General features: G+C 39.3%; 2 protein-coding genes across 4 annotated transcripts in view; one reads left to right on the top strand and one right to left on the bottom strand.

Moving 5' to 3' along the window:
* LOC101740017 (hemicentin-2) overlaps positions 1-13,215 on the top strand; it is a 128,511-nt gene that overhangs the window by 5,901 nt on the left and 109,395 nt on the right. The window lies entirely within an intron of this gene.
* Positions 1-13,215, bottom strand: part of LOC101740152 (putative odorant receptor 19b) — a 52,818-nt gene that overhangs the window by 30,910 nt on the left and 8,693 nt on the right. The window contains exon 1 of one of the 2 annotated variants that reach the window (XM_062674698.1): positions 7,131-7,381. The exons of the other annotated variant lie outside the window; for it this stretch is intronic. The gene's annotated coding sequence lies outside the window, so the exon portion shown is untranslated. Of the gene's footprint in view, positions 1-7,130; positions 7,382-13,215 lie in introns of those variants that run through there. 2 annotated transcript variants of the gene reach the window in all.

Below are 13,215 nucleotides of genomic sequence, written 5' to 3'. Positions count from 1 at the left end.
TAATTTCGTGGTCAACTTGTTTTTGATTCTCCAATTAATTGTCGACGTTAGGCTAGATGACCTTCAAATATCTCTGAGTGAATGCGCGTTAAACAAGTTTAACAAGATATTTAATGTTGGTACCAAAAAATCATAAAACATTTAGCCTGTGCAGTTGACAACATGTTATATATTTTAATATTAATATTAATATTTTCTTAATTATAAAAAAAAGAAAACGTGATAAATATTGTATGAAGAATAATAATAAGGTTTTAGTTACGATAACTATTTATTGCTTTAGATGGGTACAGCTACATGACTCAAGAGTTTTCAATAGCAGTCGAAAATCAGCACTAATTTTGAGATACGAAAAAAATAAGATTGAAGTACATTGCATTTTAAATAATTTTTCGCTAAATAACACTATAATTTCAGCTTGCACTAAGCTTCACTTTACTACATTGTGGCATTGCTCACGAAATAATGGGCGCTAAGGAAACTCTACTCATTTAATTCATATCTACCTACACTTTTATTTTAGTACACGACTATAACGTACTTATATCCAATCCAACCAATACCCTTGTATTGATTCTATAATAATAACTTAAAACATCTGGTCGGCTATTTGGTATCTAATTATTTTAATTATGTTTCGGTGTCCGTAACAGAAATTTCAGAATTAAAATTTCAGAAATTTATCTATTCTTTTGCAAAGTTAATTTAATGTCAATATTTATTACACAAATCATGTATCACGATAGAGAAATTGAACTTAAAATCTATTCATTTTCTATGTCTCTTTGTTTCATTGTTGTTTCTCTAAAATAGCTGGATTTTAGTTTTTTAACTAGCAACAAATCTGAGCACGCTGTTTTTCATATCTACAACGTTCAATATCATAATCGCGCACTTAGATTTTCGAATACAAACCTAATCGCGCTAATCTAAGACTTCAATTCCACTTGACTTGATTTTTTTTTTCGATACTACATCGCGTTTCCATAAAGTTGAAACTCGAGTTTCTTGAAGAACTCTCTACTTAATATTATATAAGATCAAAGGGTGACCCTTTCGAAGACACGATAGACAAACTTCGGTCGTTAGTCTTCAAGTCTATTCCACTTAATGCAGCTTATAAGTTGGTGATCGTTTATCAATAGTTTTAGATATTTTTACACTTCAACTATATTGGGTATTAAAATGAACGCAAAAAGTTGAAATTGTTCAATTGCGATAAATGGATGCACAATCGCACAGTTTATCTGGCGGTGCATAGTTACCGAATCCTATTGACATCAGAATGTGAAGATACGTTTTGAGATATTAGGTCAACATCTTAATCGTATAGGTTGCGATACTCACGCAGTCTGGTTCCGGGTCTTCACTGCGAAGAAGGATCCTTTTGTCATGGCGCCGAAATTTCAAGGAGTATCCCTGCAGCTTTCTGCGAGTATAGGGATTTTGGGGGTCGATATTTCGAGCAATGTCCAAATTTCGGAGTCATTTGGAAGGTAAAACCATATTGGCCTCTAAAATGCTGGAAGTCCACAACAGAGCGAAGCGGTACTTCACGCTTGGGCAGAGACTTACGCTTTATAAAGCGCAGGTTCGGCCTCGCATGGAGTACTGCTCTCACCTCTAGGCCGGGGCTCCCAAATACCAGCTACTTCTATTTGACTCCATACAGAAACGGGCTGTTCGGATGGTCGATAGTCCCGCTCTCACGGATCGCTTGGAACCTCTGGGTCTACGGAGGGACTTCGGTTCTCTCTGTGTTTTATACCGTATGTTCCATGGGGAATGCTCTGAGGAATTATTCGAGATGATACCGCCATCTCGTTTTTACCATCGCATCGCCCGCCACCAGAGTAGGATTCATCCATACTACCTGGAGCCACAGCGGTCATCCACAGTGCATTTCCAGAGGTATTTTTTGCCACGTACCACCCGGCTTTGGAATGAACTCCCCTCCACGGTATTTTCCGAGCGCTATGACATGTCCTTCTTCAAACGAGGCTTGCGGAGAGTACTTAATGGTAGGCAGCGGCTTGGCTCTGTCCCAGCGACTACTTACCATCAGGTGGACCATATGCTCGTCTGCCTACAAAGACAATAAAAAAAAAGATATGCCCTACAATTAATGTATAGTACCGTTCTACCATTTTACTTTCTATTTGTTTATGGGCATCCATAAACTGAAAGAGCCTACGGCACTCCTGGTTTATAAAAGTTATCTAAGCCCGTTAACGCCTAAGAGTGAGGCTTATCTTAAGGCATAGAATTCACCTGATAGCTACAAGTATACTTTGAAACATATATCTACTATTTTCGGCCCAATTTTTACCGTATTTCGCTATCGAGAGCCGCATACGCGCTCGTTCCTCTAGGCATGGGAGCCTCGTAGGAGATTGGAGGTCTCCCAGTCCAAAGAAAGGGATATGATTTCTTAGAAAAAAATCACAAAGTTTTTGGATCAGCTAATAATCATAAGTCGCAACACTGGATCCGACATAACAGGAATGATCTGATATTGGCATTAGTAATTTTTATAAAAGTTGTTTAATTAATTGAATCCATGTGTAATCATACTTATATTTTATTTATTTTACAGTTTGTTACATTACAAATACGTTATTTTTGTGGTCATAAACAAGTAAGGTTTTATTTGTTAAACTTTAATAATTGAACCCAGTATAACACTCGTATATAGTGGTATAACATATAATGGAATCGAGAAACCTATGGTCCCGTCTACTTTTCGCAAATTTCCGTATGTATTGTGTAGTTGAATTGTTCTGTTCTTGGCTAAATAATCATTTAGATATCTAAAATTAAATATAATATGAAACCAACCAAGGAGCCAATGAAATTTTGATGCTTTATTATCCACAGCACAGTGATGACATAACATTCTTTACCTAAGCAAAATTTTGTTGAAGGACCATTGACATGATAAATGAAAAATTTCTGCTTTTGATGTGTTCGCTCAGTTGTTGTCACCTTAATTGTAATTATATATTAAAGTTGTGTTAAAATTAAACAAATACGCTCAGCAACATAAGTACCTAAGCGAAGATAATTATACTTTTGAAATAAAATCTTTTTTATTTCGTTAGCGTGGTATGGACATGTGATGCGTAGAGAGAAGATGCATGTGACTAGGACATGTGTGAAAATGGTAGTGCAAGGTAGAGGGGGAAGAGGTCGACCAAAGAAGACATGGATGGAGTGTGTGAATGACGATATGAGCGAGAAAGAGAGTGTTGAGATGACGGCTGATAGAAGAGAATGGAAGAGAAAAATTCCACCTAGTGTGGGATAAGGTGGATAAAAAGAGAATAAAGATTTCGTTTGATATACAGATTTATCAATATGAAAAGGAAGTCTTGTTTGTGAGGAGACCATTAAATTCCACGAACTTAATAGCGTGCAATTATTCCAGTGTAGCGAGTTTCATATTAGGAAATGACGAAAAGCCCGCTTAGTTGGTTGAATCGAATCCAAAAAGCTATTGCTGCGGAAGGGATCGACCCTATATTTATAGTGCTGATGCCGATCTGAAACTAATAGTCTCTGTTATACTAGTAACTTTCTGCGAGTATTAACGATTAACAGTCTTGTGAACGATATTCAATATCGATAGATTAAATTAAATAGTGAGGAATAAATGAATAGCAAAAAAGTCTTGAATTAAAAGAAAAATTGATGAAAAAGTAAATGACAGTACCGTTTTAATTAAAACCTTTATTCAGAAATTCAATTCAATTATTTTCAAGTTTCTTATTTTATTTAGACGAATATTCCACAGTCCAATATAAACGTCTTTATTTTGATAGAATTATTTGGATTAGGTACTTTATTCTATTGAAGTCATAAACGTTAATCTCAGAGCGGTATAAATAAAAAAAAGAGGTGTGGTGGCGTATTATAAAAATATTAATTTTAAGTTCTATTCGAGGTATAAAGAAAATAAAACTGGAGGTTTCGCAACAACCCACGGTCATTCGGTAACGTGCGAACTTATTGTGGTACACTTCATTCACGGTTGTTTGCATAAGAGTTAGGGTATTGCGCAAACGAACGCTTTGAGATCATGGTCAATGCATGATAAAAATATGTTATTTTTTGCACGTCATTACAAAGTTAAGTCGTACACTGTGTGCATTATTAATAAAAATCTTACGTTACGGACGCTTTTTCCCGGTCAGGGTATCCCTCCGCATCGTCCCATAAGGAACTTCGTTCCAAAACTATGTCAGGTGAAACTTTATATTTGTTTGATAAACACATTGAAAAACCACAACCTACAAAGCGTTGCATTGAATTGGAACGTGTAGTAGGAGAGCGGGACTCATTGTATCAAAAAGTTATGTTTGTTTTTGAAAGAGCTTTATGTTTTTCACCACCGGGCTTCCTTCTGCTGTTAATACTCGACGAATACTTTGTGGCAAATAACAAACTAGTAACACAGAAGTACATTAATATAATCTATACTAATATTATAAAGCTGAAGAGTTTGTTTGTTTGAACGCGCTAATCTCACGAACTACTGGTCTGATTTGAAAAATTCTCTCAGTGTTAGATAGCCCATTTATTGAGGAAGACTATAGGCTAATAACTCGGTGACTTATTGCAAAATATTTGAATTAAGCCTACGATGTTTTTATATTTAATCATATTTATTTTAATAAGTATTAGAAAAACTTCAATTACTTGAAAGTACTTGTATCATACCCATCGTACATTGATTGTAGGATAGGTGATCCTATTATATAATATTTTAATGTATAAGCTATTTATTATATTGCGAAAATTCATCAAACTCCTTTCAGTAAATGTAAAGAGTATCAAATATCTATGCATTCTCTTAAACTTCCTCATTTTGAATACCAGTATGCTCTATGTATTAATAATTCTGTGTATAATAAAGGACAAAAAAGATCTCTATCTTCATTTTAATCCTACACAAATATTAATATTATTTTCAGTTCTTAACAGATGTTGTCTATATTTAGCACGTAAACATGGATACATTGTAAAGGTCTTTCAACTATTTCAATAGAGGCCAACGGAGCTGTATCTTTGCGTTCACGCGTGGTTTCCTCCTGTATGCGTGGAATTTTCATAGAACCTTCGAGAATTTATTATAAGATCTTGCGAACGAAATGGGTTTTTGATCAGAACGAGGGTCGCGCAAGTGTGTCAAAGTGCAAAACAATGTTCCACTGAAATAAATGACTAGTGTATTTATTGCTTGTTAAAATCCCTTACAATCCCTGTAAGCGTGTTTGAAAGTAAACAAATTTAACTTCATTTTCTTATTTTCATTACAATGTTTTCATAATTTGCAGTTTTCGTTGTCACGGACTACTAAAGTGCCATTTGTCGATATTTGAATGTTGTTCTATTGTATACGGCACAATGATAATGAAACTAAAAAAGAAACCTAGAATAAATCACGCTTTAGCTTCAGCTTTAGTTTTTGTATAAAATTTCGAAACCAAATTTAGGTCAGCGAAAACAATGATAAATTATTTTTATCAGTGTCAGTATTTGTCGAAAAAAGCGTTACTCAAATCATGTATCTAGACTCCCTGGTGTAATTCTGACAGGTCGAAATGTTTTTTTATTTTTCCGCTGTCTAGAGCGAGCATTTAACGCGACGAGGCTCAGATCCTAGCACAATCCTCACTGATTGCAGAGAAGCGGTTTTATCCGGAGTGTAAAATTTTACTGCCGAGCGCCACGATTATCTTGACCGGGCGCTATTTTTTTTTTCACACGAAACCCTCCGAGTTTGCTCTCGATTTTATCCGTTCCCGTCTTCGATCCCAGACGCGCCATCAGAAGCAATTAAGCGTGTTTTATGTCTTTTTATATTTCGACTCTGCGTCGTAAAATAATAACGCCTTCGCGAGATAATATTTCATGAAAATGTTACGCAGTTAAAAGACAATTACTTGTGCTACGTACCAAACGTACGTACCAAACGTTTCTGATGTTTTTACTAATAAATTAATTAGGTCTCGTGTCCTATGACGACATAAAATTTATGATTCCTTGACTTCATAAATTATTTGTTGATCTTTTATTTATTAATAAAATAGCTGACCCGGCAGATTTCGTAGTGCCTCAATCGATAAATAAAAGACACATCAAGGGGACACATCTAAGGAAAAACAATATTGTTTTTTTTATATAATACCGAGCTTTTTTATATTTTCTCACCTTTTAAACCTTCCCTGGACTTCCACGAATAATTCAAGACCAAAATTAGCCAAATCGGTCCAGCCGTTCTCGAGTTTTAGCGAGACTAACGAACAGCAATTCATTTTTATATATACTTATATAGATATATCCAAACATTATGTACGTAGAAAATATTTTAATGTTAGTTTCTTTTCGTTGAAACCTTAGGCTATTGAGTGTCGACATTTCCCTCGGGACGATGATTGCACAAACGCGTATGGAATAGCTTTAGTCTGGTATTCTGATCAAAGGCCGTAAGCCTGCGTGAATATTTTAATGCCTTCTTTGAGGCCGGAATCATAATTCGAGGCTTTACTGCTGTTTCCGTAAGCTCTGTCACGAACTGAATAAAATCGTATTTTTTTTACCCGTAAAATAGGGTTGCCAGGGCTCATTATAATTCCCATAAATAAGATTCATTACCGAAAAATATTACTTAAGTTTCTTAAATGCTTTGCATTTTGTTTAATGGTCCACTCGCGTAATTTTGAATGTAAATAATCTTGGAAGAATATTATACTTAAGAAGCTTCAATTTAGATACTAATTAATTGTGTAAAAAGTAAGGAACTTTAGTATTTTCTTCGGTTTTTATGAGTTAAAGACATAATTAAAACTAATTTTACGGTTTTATCTCGCGTTTTTTAATTATCATTATATTATTTAAAATGTTTCGAATACTTTAGAGTTTTCGTGGTCACAGACGATATTACAGATACCTCGGTTGTAGGTAAAAACTTGGTATTACTGATCTCAATGTGTAACCAATAAAAACTATACTTTCAGTGAACTGTGAACGCAAACAAACAAACTTTCCACAGTCAACTGTTGTGTCCTTAGAATACTTTACTATCTTGTGGTTGCCAAACAACCAAATATCTTTCACCAAGTTCATACATATGTTGTCACACGTCAGGGATGGCTGAGCGGTAGTTTCCGTCATCACTCGTATTCGATTGAACTCAGTTTATAAAAAGTCAATAAAACCTTTTGAATAATATTATTGAAACTCAACACACACAACTTTCACAATGACAGGATAAACCGACAGTTTCGTTGTCCATACCGACAGACCGACTGACTGATTGACTGACTGTCAGAGACTCACTGACTGAGACGGACGGAATGACTGTCTGACACGGAATGCCACGACTCTGTCCACGTACTGCCATTTTATACTGTGGCGTTACGGAGTCTACCCTTCATTTTGTGATATTTATCAAAACAACATTTCATCATTTAAAATTATAATCAAAACCACCGTCTTAATATTACTAAAAGTCGTTATCCACGACATATATAATATTATTTATAACCAATCTTCAGATTGCTTTGTTATTCGAGTCTAGTTGCTTATTGAGACTTCAACTCGACGCCTCAAGGTGGGTTGCGGACCAGACAGTAGCAGAGACATTTCAGTTACCCGGCTACTTGCAATGTGTCTGCATTCTGAATTGAATATTTAATGTGAGTTAAACCGCAAGGGAACTCCAATCTAATAAAACATTACCACTGAACTCTTACGTAACGCATTTAAATCTTAAATTATTTCACTGTCACATAAACGTTGAAGCATCGTGAATTGAAATCATCGTGGCCTAAAAGATAAGACGCCTAGTGTATTCCTATCGAGCGATCTGACTATGCCAGTGTTCGAATCCTGCAGGCAGGTAATACTTTTGTTTGTCACTGCAGACCCTTACTCATATTATGATATCCATAGGCTCCACTTATCACTTATTGACTTAAAAGTGGCGAAATTGTCTGCCCGTCAATCATAAAAGCACACATATATTTCTGTTACGATAGTTAATTCTTATATTAATATACATAATAGAGTCAAAATCTGTTATAACGACATCGAAAGGACTGCTCATATTCAGTCGTAAAAACCGATAGTCGTAACAACCGGTGATGTTTAATGTGTATCGTGCAAGTACAATCGATAGAGAATTATTGGAAAAATATATTTAATCAACTATGTACATTTTGTTTATTACACATAAGTACAATGCAAATTATTTTTCTGTGAGCATAAAATCTGTGATTTTGGTCTGTTTGGAACACTTCTGTTGTGCATAGATATTTTGTAATTCACGTTGGATTTTAATTAACGTATCGTCATCGCTCTTTCCAAATGGTTGAAATTGTCGAATGTGATACACCATATTCCTTTGGTAAGTCTTTGTTTGAAATTCCCCTCTCTAGCTTGGATATAATACGCGAGTTTTCTTCAATATTAATTTGTTTTCTTTTTCTTTGCGACATTTTGAAAGTTTCACGAATAACTCCACAAAGTTTTGGTGCGTTTTGTGTATAGATAAGTAACAAACTAATTGAAGAGATATGAAGAAGCGGGCTTTGAATTAGAAAATACCCTACACTAAACTAAATCCTATTGTTTTCTTTCCTGATTTTAATAGCCATTGACGACAAATGTACAAACAAATCGATAGGGAAATATTGGAAAAATATATTTACATAATACGCGATTTTTCTTCAATATTAATTTGTTTTCTTTTTCTTTGCGACATTTTGAAGGTTTAACGAATAACTCCACAAAACTTTGGTACGTCTTGTGTATAGATAAGTAATAAATAAACTAAAGAAATATGAAGAAGCGGGCTTTGACACTACCGCATGCACGTGTTTTGTTTCTAAGAATTAGAAAAGACCCTAGACTAAACTAAATCCTATTGTTTTCTTTCCTGATTTTAATAGCCATTGAAGACAAATGTGGATACCTATTCAAATTTTTTACAATACAACTTAGCCGGTCGTTCTAACAGATCTAATTCTCCGAAATATTAGTTAAATGTGGTCGTTTTATGAGGTATGTCGTTATTAGCAATGTTGTATTGAGCAATGTTTTTAATAAGGCGGTCATATAGCATTCAGCCGGGACCTTTGTTCTAGGTTATTATAACCGGCATGTTGTTCTAAACGATGTCGCAGTAAACGCTTTTGACCGTATATGTATTATTGGTATATTTATTTGCGTGAAAGACGATATGCGTAAGAGGGGAGTGAGCGAAGAAATGGTATATGATAGAGGAATATGGAAGGAGAAAATATGCTACGCCGACCCCATATGACTGGAAGAAGGGCAGGAGAATGATGATATATTACTGGTTTATTTACATGTTTCATATACGAGCTTGATTGGACAAACAATTCTCTCTGATTTAAACTTTGATGTCTAAATTCTAAAACATTAATTAGTGTGCGGGTAATTGGGTTTAGGTAGGATGATTGATGTTATTTGAGACAATAATTAATTATTGCGTTGGTACGTATAGGTATTCTCAAACTGTCGCGGTTTCCGGTTCGAGATAATATTATTTGTTACTAGCAATTATGAATAACGTAAAATATATTGAGGGATGAAAGACTATTTGGTTTAAGCGACATTTCGCTTAGTACGCGACATTTATCTTTGTGAAGGTCCGTTTTATTTGATACTAGCCGTACTCGCCCGCTTCGCTGGGCATTTAAAATTAACATTAATTATTTATTGTCATTACTATTAGGGAGTTCAACACTCATATAAATATTAGCCTATCCATTAACTACATGTATTTTCTACATGGATACCAAGTTTCAAGTCAATCGGATGCATGGTTCAGTAGTTATAACGGAACATCCGTAAAAACCACTGTAGATTTATATATTAGTATAGATTAGAATTAAGAATTCGATGTTTTTGATCGAGCTTCAATTATGTTTACACCTTTTTTTTGTCAGGAGGAAATCGCCGGACTTCCGCCCTCCACTGGGGATGGAGGGCGGGGCATGTCAGAGTCGAACTGACTAAAACCTCCTGTCGCTCAACAACCAACGTCCAAACCTCGCATGAGACAGAACTCATGAAGAGGCAGAGGGGGGAAAGTGAAGCGTTTAGTGCGGAGCACATCTCTAACATCACCCTCCCCCTCGGGACGCCGGACCGGCGGTCGTCGGCGCCACGACCACCAGCCCTCTCGGTCGGCAGGCTATCCGAAGCCCGCCTAGATGGCGCCGGTTAGAGTGAGCTATCCTACGGAATACCCCGCTGGACCAGAACCAGCGTGAGTCGAGGATAGCCGGCCTTCCATCACCCGGATGCTCTTGCGTAAAACGCGTGCAGAGCAGCTTGCACGTCGTCTTCTTAGGCCCCCCTCGCCGGTCCCCAGACCGACATGTGAGGGGGACCCGAAACACTTAGAGGGCCAGGGTTTGGGCGAGATCCGCCTCCCTGGCCCCCGCTCGACGGCGGCGGGATTGTGCGTCTCTCACGCGCCCCGCCGCCTCCTTCTGCGAGATGGTGCACTCGCAGAAGTCGAGCATCGCCTTCCACGACTCGTCGTCGCCGAGCATCGATGCCACGACACTCGGCAACGACAAGTCGTTTCCTGTTTTTGCGACGAGGACACGGCGCCACCCCTCCCATGCGGGGCAGGCAACGAGCGTGTGCTCCGCCGTGTCCAAGTCGCAACCACAATGGTGGCACTCTGCCGTCGGCTCGGTTCCGATCCGGTGCAGGAACTCACCGAAGCAACCATGCCCAGTGAGCACCTGCGTGAGCCGGAAAGTGAGGCGTCCTCTGTCACGATTCACCCAATCCACAAGGACCGGGCGAATCGCCTCGACGGTCCTACGACCGGCCGAAGGATCAGCCAGCCGTCTGGACCATGACTCCAGCACGGACCGCCGAGATTGGGCCCTCCGCGCTCTGACCACACAGGGGCTGGGACGCGCCACGCCCCGGGCACGAAGGTCAGCCCGCCACTGATAGTCAGCAGCGAGCGCCTCCGCTTCCAGAATCCAAGGCGGCGTCCCAGCCAGTACACACGCCGCCTCAAAGGAGATGGTGCGATAACCACGGATGACCCTGACCGCGATGGTGCGTTGCGGCCGTTGCAGCAGCTTCGCCACCCCCGCGGCCAGGGACTGGCCCCACACAGGTGCCCCGTATAGGGCCATTGATCGCACCACCCCCGTATAGAGACGGCGCGTCACCTGGTCAGGCCCCCCGACGTTGGGCAGAAGCCGGCTTAACGCGCCGGCCACCCCCAACAAACGAGGGACCAGGTGCTGAAAGTGAGCACGGAAGGTCCAACGACTGTCCAGGATGAGGCCGAGGTACTTCAACTGCACCCCGACCCCAATACGGACGCCTCCAACCACGATATGGGCATCGACAGGTGGCACTCTCCGGGGCCTGTGGAACCACATGGCCTCGGATTTACTGGGCGCCACGTCGAGGCCCAATCTCCTGATTTTGCCGACGACATGCGCCACCCCAGCGGTAGCAAGACGGGCAGACTCAGCAAAACTCCCCCCCCGGGCCACGACTAACGTGTCGTCCGCGTAACAGATTACGCTCAGGCCCGGGAGGAGGGCACCCCTTAGCACCCAGTCATACCCGATATTCCACAAAAGAGGGCCGAGCACCGACCCCTGTGGAACACCGCGCACGACCGGGAACCGGTGCAGGATCCCACCGTGTCCGGTACACGTGACCGATCTGTCCTCCAAGTAGGAACCCACCAGCCGGCGGAGGTAGGGAGGCACTCCATGTCGTTCCAGCGCCCTCCCTATCACGGACCAGGGCAGGATGTTAAACGCATTGGCGATGTCGAGCGACACCGCCAAAGCCACCCCACCCCTGGAGACGGCCTCCTCCGAGAGGGCCCGCACACGAAGGATCGCGTCTACTGTTGAGCGGCCCTCTCGGAAGCCATACTGCTCCGCCATGTTTACACCATACAAATAGCTGAAAAAGCTTTCCTTTCATGATTTTTTTACAAACTTTAACCTTTAAATGGGTCTCCTAAAAAGTTTAAAAAATTTGGCTTAAATTAAATAGCCTTTTAACCGTCGATATGGTTGTGCTTTTCCTGGTTGATTTGTTCACTTAAAAGCTCAGATAGGCTCAGATCGTATATGCTATACTTTAAGCGGTTATTGGACCCCACAGATATCAAAACGTGAATATCTTCTCCTTATGAGACTTGAGGGCTAAGTTTCAATTCGATTTTATTAGTGAGCAAGCGACAGAAATAAACTTAAGTTTGACAAAATGAGTAGTGCGGTTTCCTTAACCACACATAACACAAGCTTGTTCATTGCGATTTTTCCTCTCTAGATTGATAGGCAATTACGTTTAATGCTACGAGCTTATCAGAGTCCGTGGACATCACTGGGGTAATTGTTGAGTAATGCCGCTACCTCTCAAGTTTTAAAGTAGGCGAACTTCGTATTGTGCTGTTCATGGGATTGAGCAAAAACGTGCCATGAAACTAGTTAAGAATAAATTTGCGCGGCCTAGATCAACGTAAAATATTTTATGAAGTCAAATGATGAATTTTACGAAGCTTCACTTCAATGATTTTGTTATGAGTGTATTCATCTTTTTTACTTTTTTGTTTTTACATTCAAACGGATTTTGGTACAACTTATCGCTTTAATACATAAAAAATAAAGGTACCTTTTTAACACATTTCGTAATAATAAAGCCTTGGCATTTACTTAAACTATTTAGAATTTATTTCGGGTTTCGTGACTTTTAAAAATAATTTAAACTATACTTATACGGTTATATACTTTTACGGTTTAATCTAACGTTTGTTATTTATATTTTTTTAAATAATTTCCGATATTTAGTATACTTCACGTGGTTAGGCCTCCCAGAAGATGGACCGACGAGCTATTTTTTTACTGGTGGCTGGACGTCTTGTGAGTCCGCACGGGTAGGTACCACCACCCTGCCTATTTCTGGCGTGAAGCGGTAATGCGTTTCGGTTTGAAGCGTGGGGCAGCCGTTGTAACTATACTGGTACCTTAGAACTTATGTATCAAGGTGGGCGTCATTTACGTTGTAGATGTCTATGGGCCCCAGTAACCACTTAACACCAGGTGGGCTGTGAGCTCATCCACCCATCTAAGCAATAAAAAAAAGGCACGAGTAATGTGACCACAAAATGTGAACTCACTCAACCGT

The sequence above is a fragment of the Bombyx mori genome, chromosome 21, assembly GCF_030269925.1.
Source record: "Bombyx mori chromosome 21, ASM3026992v2".
Taxonomy (NCBI): domain Eukaryota; kingdom Metazoa; phylum Arthropoda; class Insecta; order Lepidoptera; family Bombycidae; genus Bombyx; species Bombyx mori.
Note: the sequence above shows the minus strand (reverse complement) of the source record. Positions and strands in the feature narration are given on the sequence as shown.